At 47.0% G+C, this 23,010-nt stretch overlaps 3 protein-coding genes across 6 annotated transcripts in view; all 3 read right to left on the bottom strand.

The window, feature by feature from the left end:
• Positions 1-23,010, bottom strand: part of LOC141047089 (uncharacterized) — a 559,273-nt gene that overhangs the window by 511,174 nt on the left and 25,089 nt on the right. The window lies entirely within an intron of this gene.
• The window catches only part of LOC141047093 (uncharacterized), a 300,636-nt gene that overhangs the window by 253,487 nt on the left and 24,139 nt on the right, over positions 1-23,010 (bottom strand). The gene's annotated exons all lie outside the window — the stretch shown is intronic.
• Positions 1-23,010, bottom strand: part of LOC141047085 (uncharacterized) — a 63,044-nt gene that overhangs the window by 16,676 nt on the left and 23,358 nt on the right. The window lies entirely within an intron of this gene.

Raw genomic sequence — 23,010 nt, 5'->3', positions numbered from 1 at the left:
AGATCTGCACACACAGGCCCACCAAAGATGTGTAGCAGACGTGATACAGAGAGGCTGATCAGCCTGGTTGAAGAGTGGCCCCAGCTGTGGCAGCCCACCCACCCTGGCTATGGTGATGAAAGACAGCGAAATATGGCTTGGAGGTCCATCGCCAGAAGTATGTTCCCGTTATTTGATCACGCTGGAGAAGATGGGCAGGCAAACATGGGTAAGAGTTATGTGATGTCATTTCTTCTATTTTCTTTTACTGTACCCTTTTTTGGATTAGGAGAGAGTGAGATTTCTTGTGTCACCATTGGCGTCTGTGACGCACTGAAACCGTGGTACCCAGCACCGGGCCGGGGTCTGCTTCACTGGGGGATGTGATGTGACCCGTGCTGTAGTCTCAGGGGATGCACAGTGCAAAGGGGATAACTACAGGGGATGTTTTAATTAAACGTTTTTAGGAGTTATTGTTGGGACGCCACCCAGAATAAATGTGGCTATTTACTGCCACCGTTGCCTATGACTGGCTGGGGATGATGGTGAGGGGCAGCTGAGGTGGAGAAGCCCTTTCTGGGTAGGGCTGGGATCCCCAGGCAGGTTGTAGTAGATGGATCTTGATGTTGGTGATGGGGAGGCTGATGCAGGTCTATGCTTGCACTTAATTGGTCTTGCAACACTTGTCTTCACACTGGATCCTGCTGCAGCTACTTTATTAAAAGCGACTCACACACTGGTCAGTGTTTACCGGATGTAACTCAGCTCTGACTTTCTGGGTCTTTTACAATCACAGATGTTACAATTCTTTTCACCTTCCTGTTACAGAGGTTCAATTCTTTACACTTCTCAATTACACCTCTTTACACTTCAACGGGGACACTCTCCTTTCCCTCAGGGACTCTCCTAAACTGCAGACAGGTTCCTTCTCTTGCCAGACCCCTCTCTTTAAATGGTCCTTCCATGTTTCTCCTTCTTCTCTCCCTTCTCTGTACGTGTACGGTATACTTAACCATGGGTACAAAGAGGGCAAGAAGTGCATGTCTATTGTATGTTTGGGCCTATTGTTTGATACCTGACAATGTGTGATCAAATCTGATGTCTGTATTTTATTTATCTGCTTGCAGTTAAAATGATAATCAAGAGATGGAGGAGCTGCCATGACCAGCATAAGAAGGAGTACGAGCGGCAGTTATGCCGGGGCCCACAAGCTGCACCACCGTTGCGGGTTTATGACCACTATCACAGATTGGCATTCCTTCGTCCATTTGTGCGCCTTAGAAGGTAGGATATGTCAGATTTTTATTTGCCCATAACTTTAACATTTGTAAGATTAGACACTATGTCTGATGTTCCTAATTTAAAAATGTTACTTGGCCCATTACCTTACTCAGGGCTGGCAAAATTATATTTGTTTATGTTGGACACACAAGGGTAAATGTAAGTGTAGGTTTGCATTAATGTTGGTAATTTTTACCTTGTGTTTTTCCTATCTCAATCCAGCAAATGTGGGCTGACTTTTTTTTGTGCTTACAAATAGACCTCGCCGGCAAAATCCCCAAGATGTGGAGGTTCCCCAAGGCCAAGGCGCAGATGAGGAGGCCGGTGTTGCACCTTTGCAACAACGAGACAGACCAGCCCAGCAATAGCCTGTGGAGGAAGCACGGGAGGGTATGCAGGCGGATGACAACCAACCCGTGGCTGATCAGCTTCCACCACCTTCACCACCTTCACCACCACGGGCTGCAGAAGAACATGCTGTGAGTGGTATGGCTCTGGCAGCTCCACCAGTTCATGGGCCATCCGGTTTTCAAGATGCTGTGGTCCCCTCTAGCTCTGGCCATGATCTTGAGAACTCCAACAGTGGTCCTGGTCCAGTTCCCTCCTGCACTGCCCCAGCTAGTTTTCTGGTTAGCTCTACCCCAGCTCCATTAACTTGCTCCTCTGTCCCTGCTCTGGCTCCCTGCCACTATGTTCCTTTGCCGCTTGTGTCCACCTCTGGCCTCACTGCTCCATCCTCGTCATTTGGTCTGGATTCTGTGGCCTCCTCCAGCTTGCCCACAGTTTCCTTCACCCCCAGCTTGGCACCTTTCCCCAGATATGTAGCCCCTGAGGTTGAGGAGAATTTCTTTGCTCCCTGGGAAGGGGGGGCTGGCCATCCAATGCAGAGACCAACGCAGTACAGTGGGCAGCTGCCTTTGCACACAGTCTCATAGGTAGTCTCACACATATTCCACGTGAGCGGAGACGGCATGCACGGGCAGCCTTCCAAATACTACTTGAAGCAAATGTGCCCCCCAACAGCCCCACACGGGTATTAAATATGCTTGAGGATTGGCAGCGTTCACCACACAACCTCATGGCTACTTCAACCCGCCAGCAGCCAGGGCAACCAAGAGCCGTGCAGGGCTACCAGAGTCAGGATGGACACCCTATGGAACATAACATATGGCGTCCATATCAGCCATTACTTAATGTGCCCAATGTTGGAGGTTTGCCAGAGTATCACAGGCCCTTGGCTGAGGAGATACACCAGGCGCTCAACGTGATCAATGTTCCTGTAGATGAGGGTGACCTGGATGTCAATGTGGAACAGAGTGGTGGGCCAAGTTACCATGTACTCTAATTGCATATGGACATATGGAATTTTCTGTCCAAAACTTTTGTTTTTTTAATTAAACGTTTAATTGTCTATGTTTGAGATACTGTAACATTCTTTATTTTTTGGTTTGTTTTATTTTTTTTTTTTCTTATCCCCTTTCTGTAATTTTTTTTGTTTTTTACGGTTAAGAAATGCGGCTTTTTGTGGCATTGTGATACATATGTGGAAAGAAGGAAAGAGCAAGACAAAAAATTTAAGTAAAAGAAAGCCAACAGGCATGAAAGTGAACCACAGAAATAAAAAAAGTGTTTTGCCAGCCACACAACAGTTGTATGTGTCATGTGTTCAGTACACCACTCAAAACATGTTTTTTGAACTATCACACACTTTTCACATGAGCACTTAAGCAAGACAGTTTATGTAATACACGGAAGGCGTGATTTCGGCTGCGGTTACATTTGCATTTGGAATTGGCGATCATGATCTATTATTTGGGGCCACACCACGAGGAACTCCAAAAATCAGATCCGGGTAGATTCTCCAAATTATACTTTTTCTCCAATAGGTCAACACCGGTGTTTTCTCAAAAAAACATGAACGGCATCTGCAATTGTAAACGCAAATGTAACCGTAGCATTAGCCATTTTTGAGACCCAACACGAAGCGCTTGGACAGAGGCACAACGCATGAGTCAACAAGTAAAGTGTAAGGCTGGCCAGGCCATACGGGTGCATATTCGGGCCAATGACTTAGAGATACAGTGTAAGAGGAATGCTGAGGGCCTAGCTGCATTTGGTGACATGTTGCCAGTCCAACACCACAACATGTCCACATAGCCAAACTGATGTATGTATTTCCCCAGAATATGTGCTTCCCCAATGTGCAGATGGTTTGTCAAATTTTGTACGTCAGAGTAAAGTGTTTGGCACCCCTGCCGAAATGCACATGCGAGTTCATGGTGAAAGACATAATTTGGGCGGACATGTGTGCCTTTTTTCCAACCAAAATCAAAACAGTTAGTTGTGGTTTGGCAACTGTTGAGCAACTAATTTGATGATGTGTATTGTTTACATTACCACATGGAGTATTACCCCCCAAAACCATTGATGATCAGGAGGACCATGTTGTGTGATGTTTGCTAAGGTTAGCAGATATAGTATTTATGGCAACACTGGTTATCCATGAACATTCCATTAGGTGGGTTCGCCCAGGGAAATGCCCCCTCTGGGCTATTGAAATAATGTATAAAACATTCACGGACCTGCAGTCCCTAGTGCTCATACAATATACTTGCTTGTACTGGGAGCATAGTACATGCAATACCCACTATGCAGGCATAGGCTTGGTGCCTCCAAAAATTGGCTCAAGGGGCTTGAGGAAAATTTTTTAAATAAAGCAGGGCGCGTGGCCCATACTAAATACTGGCTTGCAGTAAGAGAAGTGCCCACTATGCAGGCATAGGCTTGGTGCCTGGAAAAATTAGCCCAAGGGGCTGTATGGAATTTAATGCAAATACACAACTCTGAAAAATCCTCACAAGTTGATGCACTTGTAAAGTAAAATGAATCAAACTGATTGTGTATTTGTGTTATAATGCAGCAAATGTTGCATGAACATTACTAATCAAAGCGACTGAGATGAGGGACATAGAGATATTTCCAGTCAGAAAAGGGCATAATGTTAAAAGCGCAATCTCACAATCCTAATAATCATGATTATGTTACCCTAGGTTTGGGTACTGTCGTCTGGAGGGCTTAGGAACTGTGATGATATCCAGTCCTTGTTGAACTTAATGAGAGTCAGCCTGTCGGCATTTTCTGTAGTAAGGCGTGACCTTGTCTCAGTGACTATACCCCAGCAGCACTGAAAACACGCTCTGATGTCACGCTAGCAGCTGGGCAGGCCAGCACCTCCAAGGCATACAAAGACAGCTCTGTCCAAGTGTGAAGCTTGGAAACCCAGTAATTAAAGGGTACAGACGGGTCGGTTAGGAAGCTGGTACTGTCACTGACATACTCGTTCACCATGTTTGACAATGTTTGTCTCCTACTCAAGGTGACCGCAGGCACACTGCGTTGCTGATTGGAAGGTCTGTTGAACATCGCCCAGTTGGTGGACATCTTACCCCCACCTCTTCTTGACATTGTGGGCGTTTGTGTCCCAACCAATTGCTGCTGTTGCAAACTGCTGCTACTTCGGTGTATAGCGGAGTCAGACGGTGATATTGTCATCAAATTCTGTACAACAAGACTCTTGAAATGATCCATAATTAAGCCCCTTGGTGACTGCAACAGCAGCGATGGAAATTTATCTTTGTAGCGTGGGTCCAGAAATGTTGACAACCAGTAGAGGTTGCTGTCATAGATGTTAATGACGCGTGGATCTTGGGACAGACATTGAGACATGAAGTCAGCCATGTGTGCTAAGCTGTAAAGACTCATCTCTTCGGTTTCACCCGAATGATGGGCACTATGCATCATGGCCTCTAAATCTGTCTCCGCCTCCTCCTCCTCCTCTTCAGCCCACCCATGCTGTACCGACATAAAGCTGGGGTTGGGAGTACCATCAGGGTTCACATCAGTGCCACGGAACAAGAAATCTTCATCCTCATCACCCTCATCGCATTCTTCTTCCGGACCCAATGTTGCCTGCTGATGTTGGCTTGGCTGGCTAGGATCAGCGATATTCAAATCTGGCTCCATAGCCATCCGCTGGGCCCTTAAAGCTTCTGTTTTCAGATTCATGAGGGATTCTTTGAGCAGACAGAGCATGGGGATGGTGAGACTGATAATCGACTGATCACCGCTGACAAGTTTGGTGCAGTAATCAAAGTTCTCCAGCACCTCACAAATGTCAGCGATCCAGACCCACTCCAGACCACTAAGGTGTCTTGTCTGACTTCCGGTGTGACGGGCATGTTGCAGCTGATATTCCGCTATTGCCCTCTGCTGCTCATTCAACCTTGCCATCATATGGAATGTAGAGTTCCAGCGTGTGGGCATGTTGCAAATTAGCCGGTGTTTGGGCAAATTCAATTGGTTTTGAAGGGCAGAAAGACTTCCAACCGCCGTGGAGGAATGACGGAAATGGGCGCAAATTCTCCTCACCTTCTCTAGTAGGTCAGATAACTCGGGGTATGTTTTAAGGAATTTCTGAACTACTAGGTTCAGCACGTGAGCCATGCAAGGTACGTGTACAATGTTCCCAAGCTTCAGTGCCGCCACAAGGTTTCGACCGTTATCGCTGACAACAAGACCTGTTTGGAGTTGCAGTGGGACCAGCCACTCATCAGTCTGTTGCTTAAGACCTTTCCACAGCTCTGTTGCAGTGTGAGGTGTGTGACCTAGACAGATGAACTTCAGAAGAGCCTGTTGTCTCCTTGCTGAAGCGCTACTGCAAAGCTCCCAACTTGGATGTGATATTGCGGGCAAGTCAGCAGTGGCAGAGGAAGTTGAAGAAGCCAATTGGGTAGTGGACGTATATGATGAGGCGGACACCCGGAATGATGTTGTGCCCGCTATTCGTGGAGTTGGTAGGATCTAACATGGTCCACTTTTAGAATTTGGGACACTCTCCACCAGGTTGATCCAGTGAGCCGTTAGTGATATGTATCTGCCCTGTCCACAAGTACTTGTCCACGTGTCCGTAGTTAAATGGACTTTGCCGGTCACAGCATTTGTTAGTGCACGCTTTAAGTTGTTTACCACGTGCTGGTGTAACGCGGGGACGGCACAACGTGAGAAAAAGTACCGGCTGGGAACAGAGTATCGTGGTGCTGCCACAGCCAACAACTCCCGAAAAGACTCTGTTCCCACAAGCCTAAACGGCAACATTTCGACAGCTAACAACTTAGCAATTTGAGCCGTCATTTGTTGAGAAAATGGGTGCGTCGATTGGAACTTCCGCTGCCTCTCATACAGCTGTGGCACAGACAACTGCACGTTTGGTGCAGACTGACAAGTGGCTTGACTACTGTCATGTCTGTCTTGTAACGCAGCTTCGGAGGAGTACGTCTGAGCAGTACCTGCTGCATGAACACTAGATGGTGAAGGAAGGATCTGAGGTGGAGTGGAAGTGTTGGGATCAGAAGCCACTGATTTTGAAACCTGATGGGCCGACCACTGAGTTGGGTGCTTAACAGACATGTGCTTACGCATACTGCTGGTGCTCAAGTTTCCTTTTCCCTGGCCTCTGCTTAGCCTTGCATAGCAGATGTTACAGATCACTACATTTGGTAGTGATGGGCTATCCTTAAAAAATTCCCACACAATGGCTTTTCGTCCTTTATGTTGTATTGGAGGCACAGGAGGATACCTCTGTCCAACACCAACTGTTGATACAGTTTGGGCAACAGTTGGTCCAGTTTGGGCAACAGTTGGTCCAGTTTGGGCAACAGTTGACACAATTTGGGCAACTGTTGTCACAGTTTGCCTTCTGGAGAAAGGAGTAGTAAGCCTTGGTGCTTTTGGCGGTGGTACATAGCCACTTTCCTCCTCCGGGCTGCTCTGTTGGCTATGCATTCCAACAGTCCATGTTGGATCTGTGGTCTCATCATCAACCCCTTCCTCTTCAAAGTCTTCAGGATAACGTGACTGTTCAGGCTGGCCAGATGAGATGAGTGTCTCATCATCATCATCGTCGTCGGCAACCTCCTGAGACGCTGTATGCCTTTGGTGAAAGTGGCTTTCTACAGTAAGAGGTGATTCCAAACTTGGTCCATGAATAGACCTTACGTCTTCTTCAAGTATCTTGTCAGGCAGTGACAAAGTAACTCCAGATTCAATCAGGGGGTGGTAAGAAGCAAATAAATCATCAGAGTGACCAAATTCGCGGTCAAAATATTCCTCTGTCTGCCGATGGGTTGAGGAACTAGGAAGAGTTTGAGGATTGGATGACCCTGCGTTGTCTGTAGTGACACTAGACCTAGTTGTCAAGGACAATTGTGTGCTGCAAGAACCAGTGGTTGAGGTCTTCTCAGCCATCCAAGATGTAATCTGGTCTTGCTCTTCCGGCCTTAAGAGACGTTTTGGTTCAGTACTGGGAAATTTAGACAGAAGAAAGGTCGATCTATCAATCTTCTTCTGTCTACCTGTACCAGTGCCTTGTTGTGCATGACTGCCAAGTCCACGACCTCGTCCCTTTGCAACCTCTTTTTTGGGAACTTGTTTTTTATGGGACATTGTTGAGAAATACAGATGTTAGCTGTAATAATCTGAACAATAATTAGCAGTTAATACTTGCTAATAGGAGGACAATCAAGGCTAGTGATGCGTATTGGCACAGCAGGAAGGTAACGTGCGTGCTATTAGCTGGTAGCAGAGAAGCCCTGCACTCTCCCTGAAAAAATTGTTTAGTGCGCAAAGGCAGTCACCTAGGTGGACTGTGGTGCTGTCTGCGTCACCGCTCTGGGGTGAAGTGCGTGCTGTAACTTAGCAGAGAAGCAACGCACTCTCCCTGAAAAAATTGTTTAGTGCGCAAAGGCAGTCACCAAGGTAGACTGTGGTGCTGTCTGCGTCACCGCTCTGGGGTGAATTGCGTGCTGTAACTTAGCAGAGAAGCAACGCACTCTCCCTGAAAAAAATTGTTTAGTGTGCAAAGGCAGTCACCAATGTAGACTGTGGTGCTGTCTGCGTCACCGCTCTGGGGTGAAGTGCGTGCTGTAACTTAGCAGAGAAGCGACGCACTCTCCCTGAAAAAAATTGTTTAGTGCACACAAGCAGGCAGCGTGCGTGCTATTAGCTGGTGGGATAGATAGCAGCAACGCACTGGTCTGCCACAGAAACAATAACGCTGCAGGGGTAAATATGATCCCAATAATATCTGGTGGAAAAAAAAAAAGAAAATTTGCTCAGCTATGCTTCTGATTTCAGCTCTGATGGAAGCTGAGTGAGTAAGCTAAGCTCTGAGGATGGTGCTGTATGCACTGTAAGGCTGTTCCTGCCTTTCTCCCTGCCTACAGTCCTCTACAGTACTCCTCCGTCCTGGTAGTTCTGAAAAGAACTTTTGTGTTATATGTGAGGAATCTTGAGGTCCTACACTGACTAACAGTCCCTAGATCTGCTCTATGTCTCCAACTCGCCCTGCACTAGCTCAGATCCAGGGCTGTGGAGTCGGTAAGCCAAACCTGCGACTCCGACTCCGACTCCTCAATTTCCCTTACACCGACTCCGACTCCAACTCCGACTCATATTGCTTATATTTAAGTGAAAAATTTATTGTAGTACAATGTGAACCTCAGACATTTAATCATTTTTATGATCCAATAATCAAGATATTTAGATAGAACAGAATATATATTGGTGTACTACCCGGTTTTCATTCTTTTTGGTACAGATACGATATGGATAGACAGATATGGATAAATGGATAGATAGAGCAGATTTCTAATCTGCTTTTGCTATTGAAAACATTATCTATGAGCTCAAAAACCTTTCAGGTGATGCGGTTTTTTAAAAAGATGATCAGCTTTTGCAGCTGAAAAACGTATCCTCAAAAAACACAGGAAAAACGCTGTGTGTGAATGTAGCCTTAGATCAGGAATAGAACAGCCATTTATAGGACATTTCATAACTTTCCCAAACTCCTATGAAAGAATATTCAGCACATCCTGCATTGAATTACTGTACCCAATTATATATTTTAGGAGTCGGAGTCGGTCCATTTTATACCAACTCCGACTCCGACTCCACCAAAATGAGCACCGACTCCGACTCCACAGCCCTGCTCAGATCGTCACAGGAATGTGCCCAAAATGGCGGGGGCAGGGTTTATATACAGCCTTGCCTGTGATACATGACATAGGCATCACGATGGACAGCAGCCAATCATAGTAGTGCTCTTCACAGTTTTCTCACCTAACAAACTAGGCTGTCTCTGAAAATTAACATATTCTGTATTCTGCGAGTCCCGAATACAGTATATAGGAGTCCTAGACTCGCTAAGACTCGCTGCTGACAGCGGGACACAAAATCGCTAAGAAACTAGGATTGCTTGTATTAAACTCTGAAAAAACTATGATTGCCATTGATTTGCATTGGACTCGTTACTGTGCGAGTAATCGCTTGGAAACTCACAGAGTACCAACTCCTGAGAGTCCCCTACTACTCGCAGAGTAACGAGTCCTAACGAGTAGATTCGCCCATCCCTACAGAAGACACATTTTATTATTTTTTAACAAGTGAAACTTTTTTCTACAAATTAACCCTTTTAGGCCCCAGAACATAGATGTACACCACAGGGACGGCACAGGTGCGGCTGCAACAAAAACCCTGGCAGTTTCATGATTGGAATACAAGACTAGAAGGATACAACTTATTTGCAAGAAATAGACTTGATAAACAAGGAGGAGGTGTCGCATTGTATGTTAGAAAAGCATATATCTGCACAGAGATTGAAGCTTCAGAGACAGGGAGTTCTGTGGAAACTGTTTGGATAAGAATACAAGGACAGAACAATGGAAAGGACACCATTGTAGGCATTTACTACAGGCCGCCTGTGCAAGCTGAAGATATGGATGAACTCTTTATGCATCAAATGGTCAAGTTCTCCAAAAAATATGACATAGTTGTCATTGGAGATTTCTACTATCCAGACATTTGTTGGGAATCTCTCTCAGGCAAAACTAACAGGTCAAGGAAATTCTTATCCTCTCTTGCTGACAACTTTATTTTCCAAAAGGTAGGGGAGAAAACAAAGGGATCTGCTACTTTGGATCTAATCTTTATAAGCAGTGACAAAATGGTTGAGGAGGTAAAAGTGGCTGGGACCCTAGGAGGTAGCGACCATGCTATTTTAGAATTTTGGATAACAAGAGGAGGAAGACCTGTGAAGACTCAGACTTCAAAGTTAGATTTTAGAATACAGATTTTAAGGGACTCAGAAAGAGAATCGGAGGGATCCAATGGTTGGATATCCTTAAGGAAAAAATGTCCAGGAAGGATGGGAAATCTTGAAAAATGAGATTCTCAAAGCACAATCGTTAACAACTTCAAAAAGAGGGAAGATTAAGAAGCATTTAAGGAAACAAGGATTGATGAACACAGAACTTAAGCACATGCTAAAAAGGAAGAAAGAAATGTTTATCAAATGGAAAGAGGGAGGCACATCTAAAGAAGAATATAATGCTGTCTGCAGAACCTGCGGGGCATGAATCAGACTAACTAAAGCTGACAATGAATTAAGGCTTGCAAGAGATGTCAAAAGCAATAAAAAAGGATTTGGGGGATATGTCACAAGTAAAAGAAAAGTAAATGAAAAGTCAAAAATGCTATAGGATTTTTACAGGATGAAAATGATGAAATGGTAAGAAAGGATGTTGAGAAGGCCGAATTTTTAAATTCCTATTTTGCATCTGTTTTCTCTCAGAAAGGAAATGTAACATCAACTGATCTTCACTGTCCTATTAAGAGAATAGAAGAATCCAGGATATCTAAAGAGAAAGATAGTGAGGAAACACTTAGCTAACATAAAAGAATTCAAGTCTCCATGTCCAAATGAATTACACCTCAGAGTACAAGAGGAGATAGCAGAATAAATTTTTGATCCACTCTCCAAAATCATTGAAAATTCTTGGAGAACATAAGTCCCAGAAGACTGGAGAAGAGCAAATGTTGTTCCTATCTTCAAAAACGGGAAGGTGGACCCACGAAACTAAGTTAGTGAGTCTGACTTCTATACCAGGAAAGATCTTTGAACAAATTATTAAACAGCATGTATGCAAGTACCTGGATAAGAATGAAGTGATTAAGCAGAGTCAGCATGGGTTTGTAACTAATAAGTCATGTCAGACTAACTTAATTTTGTTCTATGACAGAATCACTGACTGGGTGGATCAGGGAAATGCTGTATAGTATATCTTGACTTCAGCAAAGCATTTGACAAAGTATCTCACACAATCCTTATTGAAACAATGACTAAATATTGAATGGACAAGTCAACTGTTAGGTGGATTCATAACTGGCTTATTGATTGATCCCAAAGAGTGGTCGTAAATGGCTGCACATCCAGTTGGAAGAATGTCTCAAGTGGGGTACCACAGGGCTCTGTCCTGGGCCCTGTATTGTTCAACATCTTTATCAATGATTTAGATGAAGGAATTGAGGGAAAACTGATTAAATTTGCTGATGACACAAAGCTAGGAGGGATAGCTAATACTAGAGAAGATAGAAAGGATTGAAAAAGTTATAAATAAACTGGAGCAGTGGGCAGCAACTAATAGAATGGGTTTTAATAGGGAAAATGCAAAGTACTACATCTGGGCAATAAAAATGAAAAAAGAATATACAGAATGGGAGGAATAGGGCTAAGCAACAGCACATGTGAAAAAGACTTGGTATACTAATAGATCACATACTGAACATGAGTCATCAGTGTGATACATCAGCAAAAAAGCCAAATACAATTCTGTGATGTATTAACAGAAGAATACAGTCTAGATCATGTGAAGTCATTATTAATAATAATAATCTTTATATAGCGCTAACATATTCCACAGCTCTTTACAGTTTGCACACATTATCATCACTGTCCCCAATGGGGCTCACAATCTAAATTCCCTATCATTATGTCTTTGGAATGTGGGAGGAAACCGGAGTACCCGGAGGAAACCCACGCAAACACAGGAAGAACATACAAACTCCTTGCAGATGTTGTCCTTGGTGGGATTCCAACCCAGGACCCCAGCGCTTGCAAGGCTGCAGCGCTAACCACTGAGCCACCGTGCTGCCCGTATTATTGCCCTCTACTCCTCTTTGGTCAGACCTCATCTAGAATACTGTGTCCAGTTTTGGGCACCACATTTTAAAAAAGACATCACAAACTTTATCAAGTTTAGACAAGAGCGATCAGAATGGTGATCGGTCTGCAAACCATGTCCAATGAGGAACAGTTACAGGATTTGAGAATGTTTAGCTTGCAAAAAAGAAGAATAAGAAGATACTAAATAGCTGTCTACAAATATCTCAAGGGCTGTCACATTGTAGAAGGATCATCTTTATTCTCATTTGCACAAGGAAAGACTAGAAGCAATGGGATGAAACTGAATGGGAGGAGACAGATTAGATATTAGAAAAAACTTTTGACAGTTAGAGTGATCAATGAGTGGAACAGGCTGCCACGAGAAGTGGTGAGTTCTCCTTCAATGGAAGTCTTCAAACAGAGGCTGGACATACATCTGTCTGGGATGATTTAGTGAATCTTGCTTTGAGCAGGGGGTTGGACCAGATGACCCAGGAGGTCCCTTCTAACTCTAACATTCTATGATTCTATGATTCACCACTTGCTGCTGTCAAAAGCAAACATGGCATCTAAGAAGGTGTGACAAGAGTTCGGCTGAATGCCCTCCTCCCCCAAGTACTTTGTCACGCTCGCGCCTTGGCTGAGTGGCACTAACCCCACTGTGCCACAAACTAGACTACCCTGGAAGGGGCGCAACTACGGCAGCTACCTCGGTCTTCACTGGAGCCTCTGATGGTGAGGTCAGGCTTGTGCGGCAGGTAGCTGCCGGGTGCCACTCCAGGGTGGTGTCTGGCTGTGGCTGCTGATCCCACTCGGGAACAGGACACCTGGACAGGTGCGAGTGACAAGCAGGCTGAGACACAGGGCAAGGCGGGCACGGCTTGGAGACACAGGACAGGCGGGCATGGCTTGGAGACACAGGACAGGCAGGCACGGCTTGGAGACACAGGACAGGCAGGCACAGCTTGGAGACACAAGGACAGGCGGGCACGGCTTGGAGACACAGGACAGGCAGGCACGGCTTGGAGACACAAGGACAGGCAGGCACGGCTTGGAGACACAGGACAGGCGGGCGTGGTATGAGAAGGGGCAGGTAGAGACCTGTTCACACAGCAGGTGCAGGCAGGAGGGAGTGGTGTATGCGGGACCAGGATTTGGACCTGTTCACACAGGTGGTGCAGGTATGGATATAGGCAGGAGTGTGGAGTAGGCAGAGCCGCAGGAGTGCAGAGTAGGCTGGGTGGCAAGGAAGCCGGGCAGGCAGGGCAGCTAGAGAGCCGTGCAGGCTTAGCGGCTAGAGAGCCGTGCAGGCAGAGCGGCTAGAGAGCCGTGCAGGCAGAGCTGCAAGGGTGCAGATGCACAGACGGAGCTGCAAGGGTGCAGATTCACAGACGGAGCTGCAAGGGTGCAGATTCACAGACGGAGCTGCAAGGGTGCAGATTCACAGACGGAGCTGCAAGGGTGCAGATTCACAGACGGAGCTGCAAGGGTGCAGATTCACAGACGGAGCTGCAAGGGTGCAGATTCACAGACGGAGCTGCAAGGGTGCAGATTCACAGACGGAGCTGCAAGGGTGCAGATTCACAGACGGAGCTGCAAGGGTGCAGATTCACAGACGGAGCTGCAAGGGTGCAGATTCACAGACGGAGCTGCAAGGGTGCAGATTCACAGACGGAGCTGCAAGGGTGCAGATTCACAGACGGAGCTGCAAGGGTGCAGATTCACAGACGGAGCTGCAAGGGTGCAGATTCACAGACGGAGCTGCAAGGGTGCAGATTCACAGACGGAGCTGCAAGGGTGCAGATTCACAGACGGAGCTGCAAGGGTGCAGATTCACAGACGGAGCTGCAAGGGTGCAGATTCACAGACGGAGCTGCAAGGGTGCAGATTCACAGACGGAGCTGCAAGGGTGCAGATTCACAGACGGAGCTGCAAGGGTGCAGATTCACAGACGGAGCTGCAAGGGTGCAGATTCACAGACGGAGCTGCAAGGGTGCAGATTCACAGACGGAGCTGCAAGGGTGCAGATTCACAGACGGAGCTGCAAGGGTGCAGATTCACAGACGGAGCTGCAAGGGTGCAGATTCACAGACGGAGCTGCAAGGGTGCAGATTCACAGACGGAGCTGCAAGGGTGCAGATTCACAGACGGAGCTGCAAGGGTGCAGATTCACAGACGGAGCTGCAAGGGTGCAGATTCACAGACGGAGCTGCAAGGGTGCAGATTCACAGACGGAGCTGCAAGGGTGCAGATTCACAGACGGAGCTGCAAGGGTGCAGATTCACAGACGGAGCTGCAAGGGCGCAGATTCACAGACGGAGCTGCAAGGGTGCAGATTCACAGACGGAGCTGCAAGGGTGCAGATTCACAGACGGAGCTGCAAGGGTGCAGATTCACAGACGGAGCTGCAAGGGTGCAGATTCACAGACGGAGCTGCAAGGGTGCAGATTCACAGACGGAGCTGCAAGGGTGCAGATTCACAGACGGAGCTGCAAGGGTGCAGATTCACAGACGGAGCTGCAAGGGTGCAGATTCACAGACGGAGCTGCAAGGGTGCAGATTCACAGACGGAGCTGCAAGGGTGCAGATTCACAGACGGAGCTGCAAGGGTGCAGATTCACAGACGGAGCTGCAAGGGTGCAGATTCACAGACGGAGCTGCAAGGGTGCAGATTCACAGACGGAGCTGCAAGGGTGCAGATTCACAGACGGAGCTGCAAGGGTGCAGATTCACAGACGGAGCTGCAAGGGTGCAGATTCACAGACGGAGCTGCAAGGGTGCAGATTCACAGACGGAGCTGCAAGGGTGCAGATTCACAGACGGAGCTGCAAGGGTGCAGATTCACAGACGGAGCTGCAAGGGTGCAGATTCACAGACGGAGCTGCAAGGGTGCAGATTCACAGACAGAGATGCAAGGGTGCAGATTCACAGACGGAGCTGCAAGGGTGCAGATTCACAGACAGGGAGGACACAAGGAAAGATACAGCAAGGAAGGAAGCCACGGACAAGGAGAAAGGGAGACTAAGGTAGGACAGAGTACAGACAAGGTACTGGAACCAAGACTCAAGGGTCAGGATATTCAGCCTCCTGGCAGGCAGACAAGGTACAAGGCAAGACAAGAAGTATTCCTCCAGAGAAGGAGGAAATACACAGAACAGGGCCTGGCTTCCTCAGCAGCAAGATACTAACTGAGATTAGACATTGCTCTGGCAATGTTCCAGTGGTTGTGGCAGGGTTAAATAGTCCAGGGCTCACGGTGATTGGTCATGGACCCATTAGCCAGGTGCACCCTGACTGCATAAGAACCAGAGAGTTAAGGCGCTGCCTCCCTATACACACAGTCAGGAAACATACAGGAGAGCAGAGGCACAGAGCTGGCAACAGACTGAATTCACAGCATGGCTTGAAGCAGAAAGTAAGTTGGTGTGCGGGGGATGGGAGGCCATGCAGTGATGCCAGCAGGGTTGTTACATGCTTGATAGTATGAGGGGGCCTAGTTACAACAATTCTTATGTGCCTAATATTGGAGTTTGGAATAGACGATGGCACAACTCTAAAATGTGGTGCACAGGTAGGATCCCCAATCTGTGACAGTTCTATATATAAACTTGGCACACACACGTGGATTCCAAATGCAGATAGTGATTTTAATAAGGTACAGTACATACAGTGACGTTTCGGTCTATATGACCTTCATCAATGTACTAGAAATCAAAAAGGTAGAAATAAATAACAAAAAAGGTATATACAAGAAGTTGTACAATACATGATCGAGTCTGGGTACAGAGAAAAATACATGAAATCCAAATGCAAAAGCATTGGAATTTTGGCCTGCAATGTATGAAGGTCTATTAGGCTTAGCCAGAGGCAGCATCCAATAAGTTACCTTTTAAGACTCCCATACACATAAGACTAAAGCTGCATGAAATCACTGATTTCGGGGGGTTTGGGCGAATATATAATGTAGTTGGGGCCTTCCGACAGATGATGTCAGGGCAGAGAAGGATCTGGCATCCTGAATTTCAGAGGATAATCCGTTTGTTCTTCCTGTAGATAATCCCTCTGCTATAGGAGTCTGGAGCAGACTCTTTCATACAGACCACAGTAAAGCTAGAATATTTGTGTGTATGGGGAGTCGGGAAAGATAGCCGTCTGCCAAATGACCGTTCAGCCGAAACTTATCTCATGTGTATGGGGCCGTTATTATTACACTGACAGGACAGGCTGTGATGATACACGGCACTACAGTAGTGCAGTGCATCACTGGAGCCATCAGAGGTTGTATGATCGCACTGATCAGAGTTGTATAAAAAAGGGTTAAAGGTGAAAAAAAAAAAAATCACAGTTTTAGTAAAAAGAAGTACCGTATTTTTCGCTTTATAAGACGCTCCGGATTATAAGACGCACCACAAATTTTGAGGAGAAAAATAGGAAAAAACTTTTTTTTAATAAAATGGTGGTGCCTCTTATAATCCAGGTGTCTTATTGCTTACCGGGGGTGGTGGCTGCGGTGAAGTGAGGTCCCAGGGTCGCTGCTGGAGGAGGCAGGAGTGGGGTGACACTGCAGGCCACAGGAAGGGATGAGAGGGTGCTCCGATGTGCAGCGCGCTGCCAGGGGGGCTCGTGCTGCTACCAGGGGGGCTCGTGCTGCTACCAGGGGGGCTCGCGCTGCTGCCAAGGGGGCTGTACTGCTGCCAGGGGGGGTCTGTGCTGCTGCCAGGGGGGCTCATGCTGCTACCAGGGGGGCTCGTGCTGCTGCCAGGTGGGCTGTACTGATGCCAGGGGGGTCTGTGCTCCTGCCAGGGGGCTCATGCTGCTACCAGGGGGGCTCGTGCTGCTACCAGGGGGGCTCGCGCTGCTGCCAGCGGGGCTGTGCTGCTGCCAGGGGGGGTCTGTGCTGCTGCCAGGGGGGGCTCATGCTGCTACAAGGGGGGCTCATGCTGCTGCCAGGGAGGCTGTACTGCTGCCAGGTGGGCTTGTGCTGCTACCAGGGGAGGCTCATGCTGCTACCAGGGGGGCTTGCGCTGCTGCCAGGGGGCTGTACTGCTGCCAGGGGGGCTCATGCTGCTACCAGGGGGGCTTGCGCTGCTGCCAGGGGGGCTGTACTGCTGCCAGGGGGTCTGTGCAGCAGCCCGGGGCTCTGCCCACATTTACCGGGTGTCCTTCGGCGCTGTGGGTGTCTCCGGGTGCCCAGCCGTGTCTCCACGTGCCCAGCGGTGTCTCCGGTTCCAATCCCGGGGCTCTGGCGACATTTTGCGACAGGACAGAGCCCCGGGGCTTCCTCTTGGTTCCCTCTGTTTTGGGCTCCGGCAATATGGCGGCCGCCGCCGGGGGCGGCGCATGCGCTGATAGTGATCTCGGGACTGAGATCTTGAGAGATGAGATTTCAGCAAGATCTGTCCCGAGATCACCATCAGCGCATGCGCCGCCCCCGGCGGCGGCTGCCATATTGCCGGAGCCCAAAACAGAGGGAACCAAGAGGAAGCCCCGGGGCTCTGGCCAGTCGCAAAATGTCGCCAGAGCCCCGGGATTGGAACCGGAGACACCGCTGGGCACGTGGAGACACGGCTGGGCACCCGGAGACATCCACAGCGCCGACGGACAGACGGACACCCCTGCAGCCTACACCCGGTAATGTATATCCTCTTTGTAAGACGCACCCCCATTTTCCCCCCAAGTATGGGGGGAAAAAAGTGCGTCTTACAAAGTGGAAAATACGGTATCTGTCACGATATGGAAAACAGAGTCACTGCACAATGTTAGTTAAGTTACGTCCATAACAATTTTATTATACCCTATTATCCTGTACACGGTGTAGACAGAAATCACAGGACCCACATCAATAGCTGGAATTGGACCCCCAAAGTTAAAAATAAATATATACAACCTCTGGCAAAAATAATGGAATCACCAGCCTTGGAGAATGTTCATTCAGTTGTTTAGTTTTGTGCCTTGTCTGCGATCTGCTTTTTTTCTACAAAATTAAAGTAATTTCAAATGGCAACTTTTTGGCTTTAGGAAACACTAAAAGAAATCAAGAACAAAAAATGTGGTAGTCAGTAATGGTTAGTTTTTTAGACCATGCAAAGGGGAAAAATTATGGAATCACTCAATTCTGTGGGAAAAAAATTATAGAATCACCCTGTAAATTTTCCTCCCCAAAACTAACACCTGCATCAAATTAGTCTGCATCTAAAAATGAGTGATCACACCTTGGAGAGCTGTTGCACCAAGTGGACTGACATGAATCATGGCTCCAACACGAGAGATGTCAATTGAAACAAAGGGGAGGATTATTAATCTCTTAAAAGAGGGTAAATCATCATGCAATGTTGCAAAAGATGTTGGTTGTTCACAGTCAGCTGAATCTAAAATCTGGACCAAATACAAACACCATGGGAAGGTTGTTAAAGGCAAACATACTGGTAGACCAAGGAAGACATCAAAGCATCAAGACCGGAAACTTAAAGCAATATGTCTACAAAACAGAAAATGCACAACAAAACAAATGAGTAATGAATGGGAGGAAACTGGAATCAACGTCTGTGACTGAACTTTAAGAAACCACCTAAAGGAAATGGGATTTACATACAGAAACGCTAAACGAAAGCCATCATTAACACCTAAACAGAAAAAAACAAGGTTACAATGGGCTAAGGAAAAGCAATCGTGGACTGTGGATGACTGGATGAAAGTCATATTCAGTGATGAATTGCGAATCTGCATTGGGCAAGGTGATGATGCTGGAACTTTTGTTTGGTGCTGGTCCAATGAGATTTATAAAGATGACTGCCTGAAGAGAACATGCAAATTTCCACAGTCATTGATGATATGGGGCTGCATGTCAGGTAAAGGCACTGGGGAGATGGCTGTCATTACATCTTCATTAAATGCACATGTTTATATTTTGGATACTTTTCTTATCCCATCAATTGAAGGATGTTTGGGGATGATGAAATCATTTTTCAAGATGATAATGCATCCTGCCATAGAGCAAAAACTGTGCAAACATTCCTTGAAAAAAGACACATAAGGTCAATGTCACGGCCTGCAAATAGTCTGGATCTCCATCCAATTGAAAATCTTTGGTGGAAGTTGAAGAAAATGGTTCATGACAAGGCTCCAACATGCAAAGCTGATCTGGCAACAGCAATCAGAGAAAGTTGGAGCCAGATTGATGAAGAGTGCTGTTTGACCCTCATTAAGTCCATGCCTCAGACACTGCAAGCTGTTATAAAAGCCAGAGGTGATGCAACAAAATACTAGTGATGTGTTGGAGTGTTTTTTTGTTTGTTTGTTTTTCATGATTGCATAATTTTTTCCCACAGAATTGAGTGATTCCATAATTTTTTCCCTCTGCATGTTCTAAAGAACTAACCATTACTGACTACCACATTTTTTGATCTGGATTTCTTTTAGTGTTTCTTAAAGCCAGAAAGTTGCCATTTGAATTGACTTTAGTTTTGTGCCATGTCTGTGATCTGCTTTTTTCCTACAAAATTAAACAACTGAATGAACATTCTCCAAGGCCGTTGATTTCATAGTTTTTGCCAGGGGTTGTAATATATATATATATACACTCACTGGCCACTTTATTAGGTACACCTGTCCAACTGTGTGTTAAGACTTAATTTCTAATCAGCCAATCACATGGCGGCAACTCAGTGCATTTAGGCATGTAGACATGGTCAAGACAATCTCCTGCAGTTCAAACCGAGCATCAGTATGGGGAAGAAAGGTGATTTGAGTGCCTTTGAACGTGGCATGATTGTTGGTGCCAGAAGGGCTGGTCTGAGTATTTCAGAAACTGCTGATCTACTGGGATTTTCACGCACAACCATCTCTAGGGTTTACAGAGAATGGTCCGAAAAAGAAAAAAAATCCAGTGAGCGGCAGTTCTGTGGCCGGAAATGCCTTGTTGATGCCAGAGGTCAGAGGAGAATGGGCAGACTGGTTCGAGCTGATAGAAAGGCAACAGTGACTCAAATTGCCACCCGTTACAACCAAGGTAGGCAGAAGAGCATCTCTGAACGCACAGTGCGTCGAACTTTGAGGCAGATGGGCTACAGCAGCAGAAGACCACACTGGGTACCACTCCTCTCAGCTAAGAACAGGAAACTGAGGCTACAATTTGCACAAGCTCATCGAAATTGGACAGTAGAAGATTGGAAAAACGTTGCCTGGTCTGATGAGTCTCGATTTCTGCTGCGACATTCGGATGGTAGGGTCAGAATTTGGCGTAAACAACATGAAAGCATGGATCCATCCTGCCTTGTATCAACGGTTCAGGCTGGTGGTGTCATGGTGTGGGGAATTTTTTCTTGGCACTCTTTGGGCCCCTTGGTACCAATTGAGCATCGTTGCAACGCCACAGCCTACCTGAGTATTGTTGCTGACCATGTCCATCCCTTTATGACCACAATGTACCCAACATCTGATGGCTACTTTCAGCAGGATAATGCGCCATGTCATAAAGCTCGAATCATCTCAGATTGGTTTCTTGAACATGACAATGAGTTCACTGTACTCAAATGGCCTCCTCAGTCACCAGATCTCAATCCAATAGAGCATCTTTGGGATGTGGTGGAACGGGAGATTCGCATCAGGGATGTGCAGCCGACAAATCTGCGCCAACTGTGTGATGCCATCATGTCAATATGGTCCAAAATCTCTGAGGAATGCTTCCAGCACCTTGTTGAATCTCTGCCATGAAGAATTGAGGCAGTTCTGAAGGCAAAAGGGGGTCCAACCCGTTACTAGCATGGTGTACCTAATAAAGTGGCCAGTGAGTGTATATATATTATATATATATATTGTAGGAGTTGTACTGGCTCAGGTGCAACAGGAGGACAACAGGAGGCATGTTCCTTTAAACGTTTATGTGGGTTTATTGCTTCATAAAATAAGCAGCCTTTAGATCAGGCAAAACAAAGAATAAGTGTCCATAGCAGAGCTCTGCTCCGCTAAGCCTGTGGGCACATAGGATGGGATAATGCCCAGTACTTCAGGCTCAGTCTGGAGCCAAGTACACACAGGAGGCCTTCTCCCTCTCAACACACAGACCTTATGCCATTGTTTGGCAGCCTCCATTATATAGGTTGTAACCACACCCAGAGGCAAGGTATGTAGGTAGCCAGACTCACCCATCTCTCACAGCTACCCACAGACCAGACCCAGGTGCAACAAATGAACCTCTTAGTGCTTTCATGAACTAGAGAAACACTCCGGGCTACATCACAGAGACAAGCCATCTCTGCAACACATTCCTCCCATTGACTATGCGACCCTTAGCCACACTGCAATATTATATATTTAGTTATATTTGGTGAAGTCATATCTCTCAACTCTGCAGACCGCATGCTGCTGTTTTACTTAGCAGGTCCGGACCAGATGGTATGGATATGAATGAGGGATACCAAAAGTTAAAAAATAAACTTTCCTTTACTTAACAAGAACTTGATGAGAAGTATATACATCAGATAGGAAGCACTACATTTTATGAATGCTTCTTCTGCATTATGCAGAGTCAAGAACTTTCCTGTTACATGTGGTGGTACGTAACTTTTGTTATAAACCAAATAGTCCAGCAAACCTGAGCTAATTACCTCACTCTGCTCCTTATATCCGTTATTCTCCCTGCCATTTTATCTTTGCTTTCCTTCAGAACGTACTATCTGATGTCTTCCTCCTGTCTGTGACGGCCATCTGCGAATCTGGGCTGCAGTGGGGACAGCACCCCGAGTAACCCCGAGACCCTTAACCCCTATACAGGGATCTGGAATTGTAGCAAGGCCCAGGAGGTAGCTGTCTAGATTAGCAGTGGACCAGAGCAGGACGGCCACCAAGGGGTCAAAACTAAAACTCGTAATCAAGGTCAGGATGCAGGAGTCTGAGACCAGGGCGCAGCAGAGGCACGAAATCAGCAGACAGAAGGGGAGTCAAAAGTCCAGGCCAGGGTCAGTAAAACCAGGAGGGCAGCGAGGTACAGAATCAGCAGGCAGAAGGAGAGTCAGGAATCCAAGCAAAGGTCAGCATCAAAAAGTCAGAGGTACAAAAACGGCAGGCAATAGAATGGTCAAGAATCCAGGCTGAGGTCAGAGTATACACTATAGCAATTCACACAGTAACACGCAGGGGAACCAAGAATATATCCGGCGGCTTGCAAGACCAGTCCCCAGGTATTTGAGGGATCAGGTCCTCCCTCACAGGTTCCCGGCCCGATGATGTAACCAGGACCGCCCCCGGACCAGGCCAGATGGACATGCAGTAAGCCCTACATGACAGAGGGGCGGAGCCTGTGCCCACCAGATGCCTGCGCAGGAGCCCCCTCTCTGCCACCACCCTCACCCTGGAGCGAACCACGGCGCCTCCCAGTGGCTGAGGCAGGAACAGCCGTCCCTGAGTCCGACGGCGACGTGACGGTCCGGCGCCTCCGAGTGGCCGAGACCGGAACTGCAGGCCCTGAGTCTGGCAGTGACGTGTCAGTCCGGCGCCTCCTAGTGGCCGACGCCGGAACAGCAGGCCCTGAGTCTGGCTGCGACGTGACACTCACACAATACCATATCATTTCAGGACTGCAACCAGCTAGACCAAAGGTCTGTATTTCTCACTTATTTATCCCTATCTGACTCATAACAAGAGGGAAAGAAAGAGGACAGAAAAAAGAACAGAGAGAGAGAGAAAAAAAATAAAGA

The sequence above is a fragment of the Dendrobates tinctorius genome, unplaced genomic scaffold (genome assembly GCF_039654945.1).
Source record: "Dendrobates tinctorius isolate UK_male_01 unplaced genomic scaffold, ASM3965494v1 ptg000126l, whole genome shotgun sequence".
In the NCBI taxonomy this organism is placed as follows: Eukaryota; Metazoa; Chordata; class Amphibia; order Anura; family Dendrobatidae; genus Dendrobates; species Dendrobates tinctorius.
This window is presented reverse-complemented; position numbering and strand designations above follow the sequence as displayed.